The 16,148-nt window shown below is 37.8% G+C and overlaps 1 long non-coding RNA gene and 1 pseudogene across 1 annotated transcript; both read left to right on the top strand.

The window, feature by feature from the left end:
- The first annotated feature begins 6 nt into the window (after positions 1–6).
- Positions 7–14,773, top strand: LOC103520134 (annotated as a pseudogene).
- Positions 10,423–11,658, top strand: LOC113471907. Its single transcript, XR_003394430.1, has 2 exons — positions 10,423–10,557; positions 11,580–11,658. It is a non-coding gene; the product is annotated as an uncharacterized LOC113471907 (long non-coding RNA).
- Positions 14,774–16,148: the final 1,375 nt, after the last annotated feature.

A 16,148-nucleotide genomic window follows, 5' to 3' on the forward strand; every position in this document is an offset into this window, starting at 1 on the left:
AAGATGAACTGGCGTCGTTCTATCGGGATGCGGCCGTGGCGCTGGTGACACCTCTGAGAGATGGTGAGTCACACTGTAGATTATTGTTTATCTAAGTGTGATCAGCTTTTAGCTCAGTGCAGGTTTTTTTTTCCTTAAAGCGCTATAACTCTACGGACAGTTGGTCGTTCGCGGCAGTCTAGGAACTGTAACAACAGAGGTCTTATATCGTCCCGAAATTAAAGAGAAGAGGATAGGATAAAAGAAAGCCAGTCGTTCCGCGAACGAACATTATCTGTTTAGGATAAGGTTTGCCCTGGTGCGGGAATAGAACCCGTGACCTAGCGCTTACAAGACAGACGCCCTACCCTCCAAGCTAACTAGCCTGGCAAACTTTTATTTTGGATCTAAATATTCCATTTTATCCTCGTCTAGGTTCAAGCCAGACAAATAAAGCTATAGTGCCTGAAGTTACATATTCTAACGTCTTTTCCTATTATACTTTTTTGTGGAGAGGGGGAAATCTTCCAAGACGCCCATTGCTAAAACATTTGCAATGGGGAGTGTGGGATTGATGTCCGGATACCGGGACATCCAGACCCACTAAAACCCAACCTCTCCCTCTTCCCATTAGGGCCCTGGAACCAGATATATTGGACATAATTTCAGGGCCCTAATTATTGTCCGATTGGGCAAACTTATTATACTAACTCTTTATTTTGTCCGTACCTAGGTATGAACCTGGTAGCTAAGGAGTTCGTAGCATGTCAGATAAATGAACCACCTGGTGTGCTTATAGTATCACCGTTCGCCGGTGCTGGGGAACAAATGCATGAGGCACTCATATGTAACCCGTATGAGATAGACGCTGCAGCTGAAGTTATTCATAGGTAAGAGAGATCTCATGCGGTTATTTTTGGTACAGTTTTCACCTAAATGAACCAAAAGAACGTGTTTTTATTTTATTTTTTATTATCATTATCAGATAAACTTAGTTCTATTAGGTAAACTTTCAAATTTTCTGTTAAAATATCCTATTATCATCCAAGATAAACAAGAGTACCAAGTTTCAAGTCAATTTCAATACCATTAAAAGTGTCTCGAAAGTGAGTTAGGCAAAAAACAGAGAGGAGCTTAGAGCAAAGAGCATAGAGAGTTTTGCACTCAGTTCTATGCGGTTTAAAGTCATCGCTTCCCTCTATGACGTCCTTCTACCTGCTCGATGCGCTATGCTCTCTACTCCACTCGGTTTTTAGATTTACAAGCCACACCTATTAGCATACATACAAATCCTAAGTCGTTCTGTTTGGTAGAACAGGTCGACTATTCACAAAACCGTTACCCTAAGTTCTATTTGGTTAGCGCACGGTACTTACCTATTAGCATATTGGTTATAATTCAGTGTACACAAATACAAGAGTGTAAAAACAAATGGCGAAGTTATTGCTGGGGCAGTCTCTACCATTCAACCCTGATCTCTTCTAAACCCCATATCTCTTCCACTTTCACCTCCACAGAGCTCTAACTATGCCCGAGGATGAGCGTACACTACGTATGAACTATCTGCGGAAGAGGGAGAAGGTTCATGATGTTAACTACTGGATGAGAAGCTTCCTGAAGGGTATGGGTACTTTGATAACTGAAGATGGAGATGATGTCTTGCCCACCACCATGCAACCTGTGACCCTGGAGGACTTTGATGAATATCTGTCCAAGTAAGTTCTTAGCTAAATTCTCCTTCTGTCCGAGGTCCGTTCTCAGAATTGCTGACATTCTCCTACACTGTCCTCCTCTCTTCAATCTTGGAACGATAAGACTAAGACATCCGTTATTACCGTTCTCTCTACGTATCAAAACTTTTCAAGAGTTTTGATAGGGGAACTGTAACTGCTAAGGTCTCATCGTCCTGAAATCGAAGAGGGAAGGAAGACAGGATAGGAGAAAGCTAACCGTTCAGAGAACGAAGCTTATTTGTTTAATATCAAAGCACCTCTTCAAAAAAAAAAAAAAAAAAAAAAAAAAAAAAAAAATTTTTTTCTTCGCGTTCTATTTTCTGTATTTGGTAATATATTCTTCATTTCTATTCCTATTCTATTTCAGATACATCGGCACCCACGAACAAGCCTGGGCCCTTCTGTTGGATTATGATGGAGAACTCTGGCTCCCATAGCACCACACCCTGACATGGCTGTCCTACCTGAGGAAACTAAGAGGACCTTACAGAAGTTTGGCTAACCTCCCTGATGTGCACATCTCTATTAATATCCGGCCGTAATGTTCATAATGTTATGGAGATGGTCGGCATTGAGGGACTCACGTATGCGGGTAAGTTTCTCATAAAAATATGTAGAATAAAATGATGGAATTAGAAGAATAAGAAAAGGATGATGAATAACAAACAAGAAGAATAAAAAGGTTTGTACCTTGGAAACAGGTGTTGTGATTACTTCAAGATACATTCTTTTACATTCATGCCAATGCAGAAATGATAAATTTTAATGTCTGTGTCTACAACTACCTGAAAAACGGCTACTTTCCCTGTCGCGTATAATTATCTCTAGTAGCGCGGTCAAACTTTCTTGACTTGGCGGGGTGGAGCGCTACCGCGCTCCTTAATCAGAAAATTTCCTTCCCGGCCGGCACACGAACCGGAACTTCCGTGTTGAGAGTCAGTGCTTTTAACCACTCAGCCACAGAAGTGGGCATATCCCTCACCTAACCAATTTTATGCCCTCTCTCTAAAAGGAAATATCCACGTTTCCCCTAGATATTGAAAATAATGTTGTTTCTATTACTATTTGCCATTGTCATTGTACACTTGCAGGTAATCATGGACTGGAGATTATTCACCCGGATGGTAGCAGATTTGTTCATCCTATTCCCACTGAGTTTGAAGATAAAGTGACCCTCACTTAACCAATTGTATACCCTCTCTCTAAAAGGAAATATCCACGTTTCCCCTGGATATTGAAAATAATGTTGTTTCTATTACTATTTCCCATTGTACGCTTGCAGGTAATCATGGACTGGAGATTATTCACCCGGATGGTAGCAGATTTGTTCATCCTATTCCCACTGAGTTTGAAGATAAAGTGAAAACTTAGTTCTATTAGGTAAACTTTCAAATTTTCTGTTAAAATATCCTATTATCATCCAAGATAAACAAGAGTACCAAGTTTCAAGTCAATTTCAATACCATTAAAAGTGTCTCGAAAGTGAGTTAGGCAAAAAACAGAGAGGAGCTTAGAGCAAAGAGCATAGAGAGTTTTGCACTCAGTTCTATGCGGTTTAAAGTCATCGCTTCCCTCTATGACGTCCTTCTACCTGCTCGATGCGCTATGCTCTCTACTCCACTCGGTTTTTAGATTTACAAGCCACACCTATTAGCATACATACAAATCCTAAGTCGTTCTGTTTGGTAGAACAGGTCGACTATTCACAAAACCGTTACCCTAAGTTCTATTTGGTTAGCGCACGGTACTTACCTATTAGCATATTGGTTATAATTCAGTGTACACAAATACAAGAGTGTAAAAACAAATGGCGAAGTTATTGCTGGGGCAGTCTCTACCATTCAACCCTGATCTCTTCTAAACCCCATATCTCTTCCACTTTCACCTCCACAGAGCTCTAACTATGCCCGAGGATGAGCGTACACTACGTATGAACTATCTGCGGAAGAGGGAGAAGGTTCATGATGTTAACTACTGGATGAGAAGCTTCCTGAAGGGTATGGGTACTTTGATAACTGAAGATGGAGATGATGTCTTGCCCACCACCATGCAACCTGTGACCCTGGAGGACTTTGATGAATATCTGTCCAAGTAAGTTCTTAGCTAAATTCTCCTTCTGTCCGAGGTCCGTTCTCAGAATTGCTGACATTCTCCTACACTGTCCTCCTCTCTTCAATCTTGGAACGATAAGACTAAGACATCCGTTATTACCGTTCTCTCTACGTATCAAAACTTTTCAAGAGTTTTGATAGGGGAACTGTAACTGCTAAGGTCTCATCGTCCTGAAATCGAAGAGGGAAGGAAGACAGGATAGGAGAAAGTTATTGCTGTTCAGTTCATTATGGGATTTGTGCTGCAGTAAAATAACATCACCTACTTGTCACTCCATACCTCTTGTAATACTTACCTATGTATGTGTGGGTATTATTATTACTACATATTACAATCATATCATGCATTATTTCATACATAAAATACATGTAAGATATGTAGCTTACTGACGTATTTACACCATACATGTGACTTACATAGCATGCATACCTGTTGATTATTGATAAGAAATCCATTTATGGATTATTTTATGATAGGTTATTGAATTATATCTTGTACTTATACCAGCTACCTGTACATGTTTTATCTTAAGTTTTATTTTATTTACAAGGCGTTTTTGGAATGCGGATTAAGGATTAATGAATTTATAATAAGTTGTGTCTATCTACATCAGATTTGTGGAAAGACATATTCGTATCAGCTACCTACATGATGCATAGGGCTGGATTCTCCAAAATGGGGCTCAACCACTTTTTTTTTTCTTCGCTGATAAAGGAAGTTCGAAACACGCTGATCTCAATAGAAATGCTTAAAATTTCATACTAACATTTCCTATAAATTACTGTAAATCATGATTAGGTACAATGTATATAGGTATCTATTGATTTTTCAGCCCCCATATTTTTTTCTGGGGTAATGGAAGGGAGGCACCTACCTAAAAACTGCTAGAGATACAATGTTATCATCGCTCTTGACATAATTTCCATACTATGAACACACAACACAGTGTGGAGATATTATGAAATTTCAAGTGCCTACCGTTAGTACCGTTATAGAGAGAGGCAGGAGGAGTGACAGAAAATATTGTAAATATATCTAAGTAGGTAGGTAATATTCCTTAACTTACTTACTCAGTAATAAGTCAGTAAGTAGGTACTTACCTATTATGTAGAAAATATTAAGTGTTTAGATGGATGAGTCACTAAGGTCAGAAAATTACCATTGAATTTTAAGAGCATGACTTTAGCTCATTCTCTCCCTCTTTCTCTCTTATCCCTCTCTCTCCCCTCTCTCTCTCCTCTCTCTCTCTCTCCCTCTCTCTCTCCCTCTTCTCTCTTTCTCTTTCTCTCTCTTTATTATTATATGTCCTTCTAAGTACCTATAATTTTTTCTGTACAAAAAGACATCATAAAAAGATGGAGTAGAGTAAGTACCTATAATTTTTTCTGTACAAAAAGACATCATAAAAAGATGGAGTAGAGTGCAAATAGATAAACATTGTCTATACTCAATTGAGTAAATTGGATAGGTACATATGTATGTATTAAAGTTCTTTTGTAGATATTAATCTACTTACTTACCTACACCTAATTATGTAATGTACTTACCTACCTTAATAATGGGAAATTTCCATTTTACTTAAGTACCTACCTACCCTATTATTATAATATTAAAAACTCTTTAAGTACCTACTTACTTACTAAGTAGTAAGTTTTTTCCCAAGTATATACCTACTTAGTTTTGTAGGTGTCCAATACTTAGTTCTAATCTATATAAATAAAATTGTAGATTTGTCTGTACATTGCTTGGAATCGTGAAATTTTTAGTTATTCTTACTCCTTATGCATCCACGAATTCTACTTTTGTTGTGTTGGCATCCTTGCTTCTCTCGTTTGAATGCGGCTGGTAACACTGTGTGTTGTCTGGTTTTGAAACTTGTGTTCTGTTCGAACCCTGTCCAAAAATTTTGCTCGAAAGATACTGAAAAGTCCCTAAATTCTGTCTAAAATTGCTCGAAAAGACTGAAAAATACCTAAAACCTTTCTTAAATTGCTCGAAAGAGACTGAAAAGTATCTAAAATTGCTCTGTGCCGTTTTTACTTCTTCTGTGGCATTTTATCTTGTCCCCTTGGTGTGGCCCCACATAACGTTCTTCTTTCACCAATATTAATCTCTTTGGGTTGTCTAACGTCACGTTTTCTAATCGTTATATTGGCATCACTGATTTGGCTTATTTCCTGGATTTTGACACACATGTAAACTTTGTACACCCTAACTAGCTTCTTTCCTCGTAAAAGAAAAGAATATCTTCTTCTTTTACTAAAACTTTTCCCACTCTTATTTGATAAAAGAATATGATGGTTTGAAATTGTGTGTTTAAAGGCCTAACTGGTTAGAGAATGGAGCAACTCATTTAGCCATTCCGGAAACGAACCTTATCTGTTTAGGATAAAATCCGTCCCGGGCGGGAATCGAACCCGCGGCCTAGCGCTTACAAGGCAGCCTTTTCCCAATATTATTTGATAAAAGGATATGATGGTTTGAATTATGTATTTAAAGTTTAAAGGCTTAATTGGTTACAGAACGGAGCAACTCATTTAGTCGTTTCGGAAACTTTAGGATAAAATCCGCCCCGTCCGGGAATCGAACCCACGACCTAGCGCTTACCAAGCCACTATAACTAGGCTGGCTATAGCACTACCCCTTTTCCCACTCTTATTTCATAAAAGAATATGATGGTTAGAGAATGGAGCAACTCATTTAGCCATTCCGGAAACGAACCTTATCTGTTTAGGATAAAATCCGTCCCGAGCGGGAATCGAACCCGCGGCCTAGCGCTTACAAGGCAGACGTGCTACCGTCCAAGCTAACTAGGATGGGCAAAGAGAACTTATTAAGAAAAAATATATTAAGGGGTCACATAGGTATTGCACTTATCCGTCTAAATTTGCCGACCACTTTATTGTTAATGTGGGCTATTGTTTATTCTTTTTTGATAGTGACAGACTGGCAGGTCATAATTCATCTTAGGATGTCAGACTGAAATGACAATTAAATTAAATTAACCGTAACTCACCAATTGTTTAATACTGATTACAGGGAAAGCCCACTGTGCCATTGAAGCCAAGCCCCCCGTCCAATGGAACAAAGGTCGAGCCAGCATTTACATTCTGAGAACCGCTTTCGGTTTAGATTGGACTGAGAGAGTGAAGATTATCTATGCTGGAGATGATGTTACAGATGCGCCAGCATTTACATTCTGAGAACCGCTTTCGGTTTAGATTGGACTGAGAGAGTAAAGATTATCTATGCTGGAGATGATGTTACAGATGAAGATGCTATGGAGGTGAGACTTTCAAATCTTACTTTAATTAATTTTATTTATTTGTTATATTATTTTACAATTGGATTTTGTACCTATTATGATTTTATTTTACTCTTATTGGGAAGGATAAATGTTTTGGACCGATTGTATTACCTACTTTCTTATACCTAGACTCTCTATACATATTGGTAATAGATAGTAAAAAAAATGGTGTGAACATCACACGACTTTCTATTACATTTGCGGAATACGTATTTGAAAAAAGTCCCGAGCCGCCGTAGGCGGCCAATGTTTGGTCGAAAATGTCCTATCTTGAAGTACCCACCGTATAATAAGGGATCATTTAAAAGTGTTCAAAAATTGAACTTTTTCTGGACTTAGAAGATGTTTAGTAGAGGGAACAAATATAGCTTTAGAGGGAATACAGGTAATATTATTATGCCAACGAAACTTACAAATTTCCCTCTCTCCCACAGGCATTGAAAGGTATGGCGGCCACATTCCGAGTGACTCAGTCCCAGATCGTCAAGACCGCTGCCGAGCGTCGGCTCCCCTCGATGTTTGGTCGAAAATGTCCTATCTTGAAGTACCCCCCATGTAATAAGGGATCATTTAAAAGTGTCCAAAAATTGAACTTTTTTGGACTTAGAAGATGTTTAGTCGAGGGAACAGGTATAGCTTTAGAGGGAATACAGGTAATATTATTATGCCAACGAAACTTACAAATTTCCCTCTCTCTTTTCTCCCCACAGGCATTGAAAGGTATGGCGGCCACATTCCGAGTGACTCAGTCCCAGATCGTCAAGACCGCTGCCGAGCGTCGGCTCCCCTCGAAGCCCTGGATTCCCTAGGCCAGCCACTCACTATCAGGTAGACCTGACGACAGATACACCTGATCAGGTCTACCTGAGAGTGTGGATTCCGTGCTTACTATGCTGAAATGGATAGAGCGGCACTACTGCAAGCGTCTGCCTCGGGCATCTGAAGATATCCAGTCTTCAGGTAACGGGGGTCGCGGTCACTAGTTGAGTATTCGTTTTCGTCCCCCCTTGTGTCTTGCTGGGTGCTGATGGTATGCTGTGGGATTATAGTCATAGGGGTTTTTCATGAATCATAAATTTAAAGATACGTATGTACTTCAAAATCAAGAAAGGCCTTTGCTTCTGTTTTCTCTGTTGGAGTGTGATGGTATACCGTGATTATAGTAATTGTTTTCAAGGGGTTTTACATTATGGTTCAAAAATGGTTAAAATCATGTGTATAGGCACAAAAAAGGTTAAACTTAAAATAAAATATCTTTTCTGTTGGGAATGCTTAGAAGGCAGACACGCTACCCTCCAAGCTAACCTAAGCTGGTGTAACTTCAGCTTCCCAAAATTGAAAGAATATTGCACATTGCATACGTAAATATTTATTAGGCGATCATAAAAATCTTTACGAATTTATTCATTCATGTAGGGTCCCTATGAAGTAGTGAATCACTCCTACAGGTAGGTACAGGCAAATACTTAAGAAAGTTTTAAAATAGGTACAGAACAGTTTGGTGAGGCAAAAAGTCTTCTAGGCTTCAAATGGCCCTGGCAGTAAGTAGTAAGTTGGTACGGTACAGGCAGTTTAATTAAATTATGAAGTCCAAATGGTTAGTGATACCTCGTTAGGTGTCAAGTCCAAGATCCAATAACCTAACAAGGTTTTAGAGCTGCGGATCCTATTACAAAAGATACCTATACCTAGGTACTCGTACCTATACTTACTCCTACTATCAGATAGCTGATAAAGCCATCTAGAATAACAATAGTTTATTTATGGATTTTTTTTCCAAGATTTTTATTTTATTTTTTATTTACAATACCTACGATCTTGTTGGATCCTAAGACTTTCCACTTTGAGATAAGATAACAATTTTGCGGTCACCTGACACAAAGATTATAGATAAGTACTGGGTAGTACGTCAATAGCTGATATTGATATCGCTTTAATGGAAAATCACTCAGCTGCTGAAAAATAGGATTAAGTGAGATAAAGAGCCTGAAAGACTGATTAGGTTTGGAGTAGGTAGTCACCTACTCAGAACTCGGTTACTATACTTTGGAGGCAATATGAAAGCAGAAAGAGATAGGCTACATCAACAAAAGCCTGTGTCCTAGCATGGCTATTTCATATCTCGTACTTCGATAGCATGTCCCCTATAAATCACGTGTGAAGTTATTTTGACAATAATCAGTGACTTTTAAAGGCCAAGCATAGCGTGTTTCGTTATGGGCCAAGTGACCATTTATCTGTAGTCATTGTTTTACAGAGCTTTTCTTAAAAATAGTTAAAATAAATTATCCTCTAGCTTTTGTTCCTGAGTATTTTTTCGTTCTTTTTTTGGGGGTACATACCTATTATGTCCTGGAAATTTTAGTATTTTTTTATGAACCGTTAAACTATTGAAATTTAAAATACTTATTTCATGCCAGGGAGTATTCGTCTCTATCCTTTATGTCTTGGGGTTATGTATCTATTGTATCTCGGTTTTAAGCATGTGGCATGTTGGTTGTTAGCTCTAGATGTTTAGGTTTAATAATCATTATACTTCTTGAATAGGATAAAGAAGTCAGCTCCCATGGCGTAGTGGTCACTGCGCTCGCCTTGCACGCGGGAGACCTGGGTTCGATTCCCGGCGGGGTCAGTTGCCATGTTCAATAGACCAGTTACGTTTCAAAGAACAGAAAAAATGAGGAACTTGCGAATTATAAAATACCGGTAAATCTCATTTACTGACCTCACAAGAACTGTCCCGGGCAAAGCTCCCTTGGAGGAAACACTAGTGTAATTTCAAAATGTGTTCTGCGCATTTCTTATAATCTGACATGACAACTTTTTGAAAATTTTCAACAGAACGGCAAATAAAAATTGAATTCCAACATTTTTGGAGTTTTGACTTCAGATTTGGATTCTTCACATTAAACCAGTTACGTTTCAAAGAACAGAAAAAATGAGGAACTTGCGAATTATAAAATACCGGTAAATCTCATTTACTGACCGACTGACGTCACATGAACTGTCCCGGGCAAAGCTCCCTTGGAAGAAACACTAGTGTAATTTCAAAATGTGTTTCTGCGCATTTCTTATAATCTGACATGACAACTTTTTGAAAATTTTCATCAGACCGGCAAATAAAAATTGAATTCCAACATTTTTGGAGTTTTGACTTCAGATTTGGATTCTTCACAACTTTTAACGTATTAATGGATCCTTTATAATTTTTACCATTGCATATCCTCTATTGTAACTTTTTCTGTTTTGTACACTTTTCTTACTCTACTTTTTCCTCCCATTATATTCAGGTGTGTAAAGAAGGCGCGTGGGTTGAAAACAAGGGACCTCTGCTTACATTCCACTATACCAATACTCCGGTGGAACTAAGACCTGAAATGGTCTCCCTGGCTACACAGCTGATAGAATCGGCTGGATTCAAAGCAGGTGAGTGTGATCTGTAGAACTAAGAGAACTACTATATCAATAAGTCTGAGAATTATATCAATAAGTCTGAGAATGATATCATTAATTCTGAGAATGATATCATTAATTCTAAGTTATCAATTTATCGAAGTAATCGTGAATTGTATCGAAAAGTTCAAACAATCAATAGATCGATTTAAATGTGTAGTTCAAAAATACCGACGTACATATTTAATTGTAAGGCCTAGTGGAAAAATAGGACATAATTTTATTAGGCTTAGGCATCGTTTTTTACAAATAACTTTAGCGATGTATCATCTTCTTCTTTTCGGCCTACTTATATCATCAGCTAGGTGTTTACTTTTTGGTTCGGATTAGGAAGAAATTTCCGTGTTGCTTTGGCATGGCGTATGGGGACAGGAACCTTGGCAATCAAAGTGTTAAAGTTATGAGGTGGGAAATAATAATAAAATGTCTTGTATCATTTCAGGTAACGGACTGACGCATCGTTGTTCGGTAGGTTCCATGTCCAGCAAGATGGAAATGAGTTTGCCCAAGTCTATATCAGATCCCAAGATGAACAATAACAACAACAACAACAATATCAACAACAATGTGGACATAACACGGGTTTAGACCCGGGCCTGGTCTGTAAGTAAAGTGAGAGCCGTCCCTGAAACGAGTGGTATGTAATATCAGTGACTTTGGCCCGAAATTACGAAGGGGTACGTGTAACCGGGACCCTATATAAGGCCTTGGTCAGACCTGGACCCTATATAAACCCGTGGTTAAATCCTATACATATGTACATAAGGCCTTGGTTAGACTGCGGGGGTAAAGCAAATAACTTTAGCGATATCATCTTCTTCTTTTCGGCCTACTTATATCATCAGCTAGGTGTTTACTTTTTGGTTCGGATTAGGAAGAAATTTCCGTGTTGCTTTCTCTTCTGATTCTGGTGTTCAACTCGTCTCCCCTCCTGATTTACAGAGGATGTTGCTACCTATGGTTACTATAATGATAGCTCCCCTCCTGATTTACAGAGGATGTTGCTACCTATGGTTACTATAATGATAGTACGTTTGGATCTCAAACCCCCACTGTTGAGCTATCTGATCTGTCCTTCAGTAAGAGTCTGTACATTCTCTTTCGCCTACCACGCACTATTTGCTGTCTTATAGTCGGGGTTTAACAAATCGGATTAATAACGGATTAAGGATTAAGATAGATCAATCCAGATGCTATGACTCAATCGCAATCCTGTGTTAATCTTACTTGATAAGCCTTGACCTTTAGCTGGTCTTTTATTATCAAACTTTCGTTTTCAGAAAAGAAAAGTATTGTAAAGACGAAATACGGTCCCCTTAGAAATGACCCTACTTTCTTGCGATACTGGTATTTCCTTTGGTTCAGTAAGAGTCTGTACATTCCCTTTCGCCTACCACGCACTATTTGCTGTCTTTTGGTCGGGTTTTACCAATTCGGATTAATAACGGATTAAGATTAATAACGGATTCGGATTAAAAACGGATCGATGTTCTTAATGAGTCTCCTGCATCCATCAAATCTAAACTTCTGAGTCTTCCCTCCTTACACCAGGTGGCTGACAGCTAACCTTGGACAACTTTTTGAAATTTTTCATTAGACCGGCAAATAAAAATTGAATTCCAACATTTTTGGAGTTTTGACTTCAGATTTGGATTCTTCACAACTTTTAACGTATTAGTCGATCCTTTATTAATAATTTTTACCATTGCATATCCTCTATTGTAACTTTTTCTGTTTTGTACACTTTACTTACTCTACTTTTTCCTCCCATTATATTCAGGTGTGTAAAGAAGGCGCGTGGGTTGAAAACAAGGGACCTCTGCTTACATTCCACTATACCAATACTCCGGTAGAACTAAGACCTGAAATGGTCTCCCTGGCTACACAGCTGATAGAATCTGCTGGATTCAAAGCAGGTGAGTGTGAGCTGTAGAACTAAGAGAACTACTATATCAATAATTCTGAGAATTATACTAATAAGTCTGAGAATGATATCATTAATTCCAAGTTATCAATTTATCGAAGTAATCGTAAATTGTATCGAAAAGTTCAAACAATCAATAGATCGATTTATAATGTGTAGTTCAAAAATACCGACGTACATATTGAATTGTAAGGCATAGTGGAAAAATAGGACATAATTAGGCTTAGGAATCGTTTTTTACAAATAACTTTAGCGATATCATCTTCTTCTTTTCGGCCGACATATGTATATCATCAGCTAGGTGTTTACTTTTTGGTTCGGATTAGGAAGAAATTTCCGTGTTGCTTTCTCTTCTGATTCTGGTGTTCAACTCGTCTCCCCTCCTGATTTACAGAGGATGTTGCTACCTATGGTTACTATAATGATAGTACGTTTGGATCTCAAACCCCCACTGTTAAGCTATCTGATCTGTCGTTCAGTAAGAGTCTGTACATTCTCTTTCGCCTACCACGCACTATTTGCTGTCTTATAGTCGGGGTTTACCAATTCGGATTAATAACGGATTAAGATAGATCAATCCAGATGCTATGACTCAAGCGCAATCCTGTGTTAATCTTACTTGACAAGCCTCGACCTTTAGCTGGTCTTTTATTATCAAACTTTCGTTTTCAGAAAAGAAAAGTATTTTAAAGACGAAATACGGTCCCCTTAGAAATGACCCTACTTTCTTGCGATACTGGTGTTTCCTTTGCTAAAAAATAGGAAAGGTTGGATGTGAAGGGCTTCAGTAAGAGTCTTTCTCTTTCGCCTACCAAGCACTCTTTGTTATCTTTTGGTCGGGTTTTAACAATTCGGATTAACAACGGATTTAGTTGATAATCTTACTTGATAAACCTTGACCTGTAGATGGTCTTTTACTCTCAAACTTTCATTTTCATTCAAACTTTCCTAAAAAACAGCAAAGGTTGACTGCGAATCCCATCCACTCGTAAATTTTTCGTGTGGCCAAAACCAAATGATAGCCCAAAACCAATCACCCCAGCCAGGGCTGATGGAGAGGCAGACGTAAAATCGCCGACCCCGTCTGTATACGGGAAAAGGCGAGGTGGAAGAAGAAGACTGGGACTTGAACCCCAGCCCCCTGAATTGCGAGTCTACCTCTGACTTTCTGGGACTGATTTTCTATGCTCTCTTTTTCGTTCAAGAATAGGATGATTAAATATATTTTTATTTAATGTAATTTAATAAATATATTAAAGTTATGAGGTGGAAAATAATAATAAAATGTCTTTTATCATTTCAGGTAACGGACTGACGCACCGTTGTTCGGTAGGCTCCATGTCTAGCAAGATGGAAATGAGTTTGCCCAAGTCTATATCAGATCCCAAGATGAACAATAACAACAACAACAACAACAATATTAACAACAATGTGGACATAACACGGGTTTAGATCCGGGCCTGGTCTGTAAGTAAAGTGAGAGCCGTCCCTGAAACGAGTGATATGTAATATCAGTGACTTTGGCCCGAAATTACGCAGGGGTACGTGTAACCGGGACCCTATAATATAAGGCCTTAGTCAGACCTGGACCCTATATAAACCCGTGGTTAAATCCTATACATATGTACATAAGGCCTTGGTTAGACTGCGGGGGTAAAGGGACTTTTCATTCCTATCCCAGCAGGATAAACAAGGTATATTCTATATCAGTGATTCCCAAACTGGGGTCCGCGGCCCCCTGAGGGGGTCGTGAAGGACTTCAAGATCCCCGAGAAGATCACATAAAATACAGGAAAGGGGCCGCGTAGAAAATAGTTTGGGAATCGCTGTTCTATATTATTTCTCAAACGAATCCGCACTATCCACTTTTTACTACATTTACAGAAAAAAGTCCGTACCTACCGTTAGCCGTTAAAAGAGAGAATTGGAGAGTATTATATTACAGTACAGAGTCGTCCTTGGAACAGTCCACTTTTTAAAAGCAATTTTGCACTTCTAAATTGTCTCTGCTACTTATATTGCATAGAAAAAAAAACTCAATGAATAAACTTATTGTAAAACATGCAGTTACCTTTATATTTTTGTTATTACATTATATTTTTGTTATTACATTACATTACATTACATTGTTATTACAGTGTTACCTACTTAATTTTCAATATTGTTAATGTTCTCTTCTAGTAAAGATGTTTACAAATGTTGCACCTTAGCTGTTTATCTGTCGGCTTTAAATAATCAATAACTACATTATTGATAAATCTGAAATTATTTTAATCCCAATGAGAGATTGGAACGATTTAGTATTCGGTGCATTTATTTGCTAAAACCTCATTCTGAAATTACTGATTTGTCTTTCTTTAAAACCAAAGATTTCACACATAGTAAGAAATATAATTTCATCGTTATCTGTATATTTTGACTTCTATTATAATTTTATTATTTTAAAAAGGAGTTGATTTTTTGTTTAATTTAGTTTATTGTAGGAATATTAGTATTTTTATAATTTTGAGAGATTTATCATTTTTTATTATTTTCTTTTAAGAAATCCACAAAAGATTGTAAACTGTAAAATTCGAGTGATAGAGATGATTTTTTTTATTTTTCTATTATTTTGAAAGTGCTTGATACTAAAATTTTACATTTCACATTTTCTGTAGTTTATCCCCAAGGTGTAGAAGAGGGTTTTTTTTCTTCTTCCAATATCATATACATTTCACATTTTCTTTAGTTTATCCTCAAGGTGTAGAAGAGGGGTTTTTTTTCTTCTTCTTCCAATATCATATCCCAAATTTCCTATATTTTTGGTCGAATAATATAATCGACCGAAACGATCTTTATGCCCAAATAACGTAAATTCATGTTTTTTTTTTTTTTTTTTTTTTTAGATATTTTTTTAAAACAATTGAAGGGGTTTTAAAAATAAAGTCCTACCTCAAAAATTCGAGAAGAGGAGGATAGGAGAAAGCCAGCCGTTCCGAGAACGAATCTTATGTGTATCGTGATAAAATCCGCCCCGAGCGGGAATCAAATTGACGACCTAGGCCTTACGAGGTAGATGCGCTACCGTCCAAGCTAACTAGGCTGGCTGGCGACGACATCAAATCGCATAGAACTGAGAGAAAAAAGCCCTATGCTCTCCACTCTGATTTTTAGCCTAAGTCAACTTACTTTACCTACATTTAGGAGACGAAGAAAAACGACAGAAACTTTAGAATATTGATTAAGGCTTTTTATTTTGTTTTCTTTTGATATGTGTGTAAAGAAGACTTACAATATATGAGTACAGAAATAAAATAGAATATATCTACAGTCAAATAAAATCAAAATAAATAATACTATAAATTCTATGGTACAATAATTATGTACAGTTCAAGATCGGGAAGGGATCCCATTCTTGAAGAAGTTTATGTTCTGTTTGGTCCAAAATAATTTTATTCCTTAAAACTACCTAAAATTAAATATTTTCTTGAACCACCAGTTTTTTTGGTTTTTTGGCTTTATGGTTCTCTGGACAAAAATTGCACCACCATTTTCGTGTTCCTGGTAAAAAACCTTTAATTGGTAGACGCGCTACCGTCCAAGCTAACTAGGCTGGCTGGCGACGACATCAAATCGCATAGAACTGAGAGCAAAAAAGCCC

This window comes from Diaphorina citri, unplaced genomic scaffold (genome assembly GCF_000475195.1).
Source record: "Diaphorina citri unplaced genomic scaffold, Diaci psyllid genome assembly version 1.1 scaffold3254, whole genome shotgun sequence".
Classification (NCBI taxonomy): domain Eukaryota; kingdom Metazoa; phylum Arthropoda; class Insecta; order Hemiptera; family Psyllidae; genus Diaphorina; species Diaphorina citri.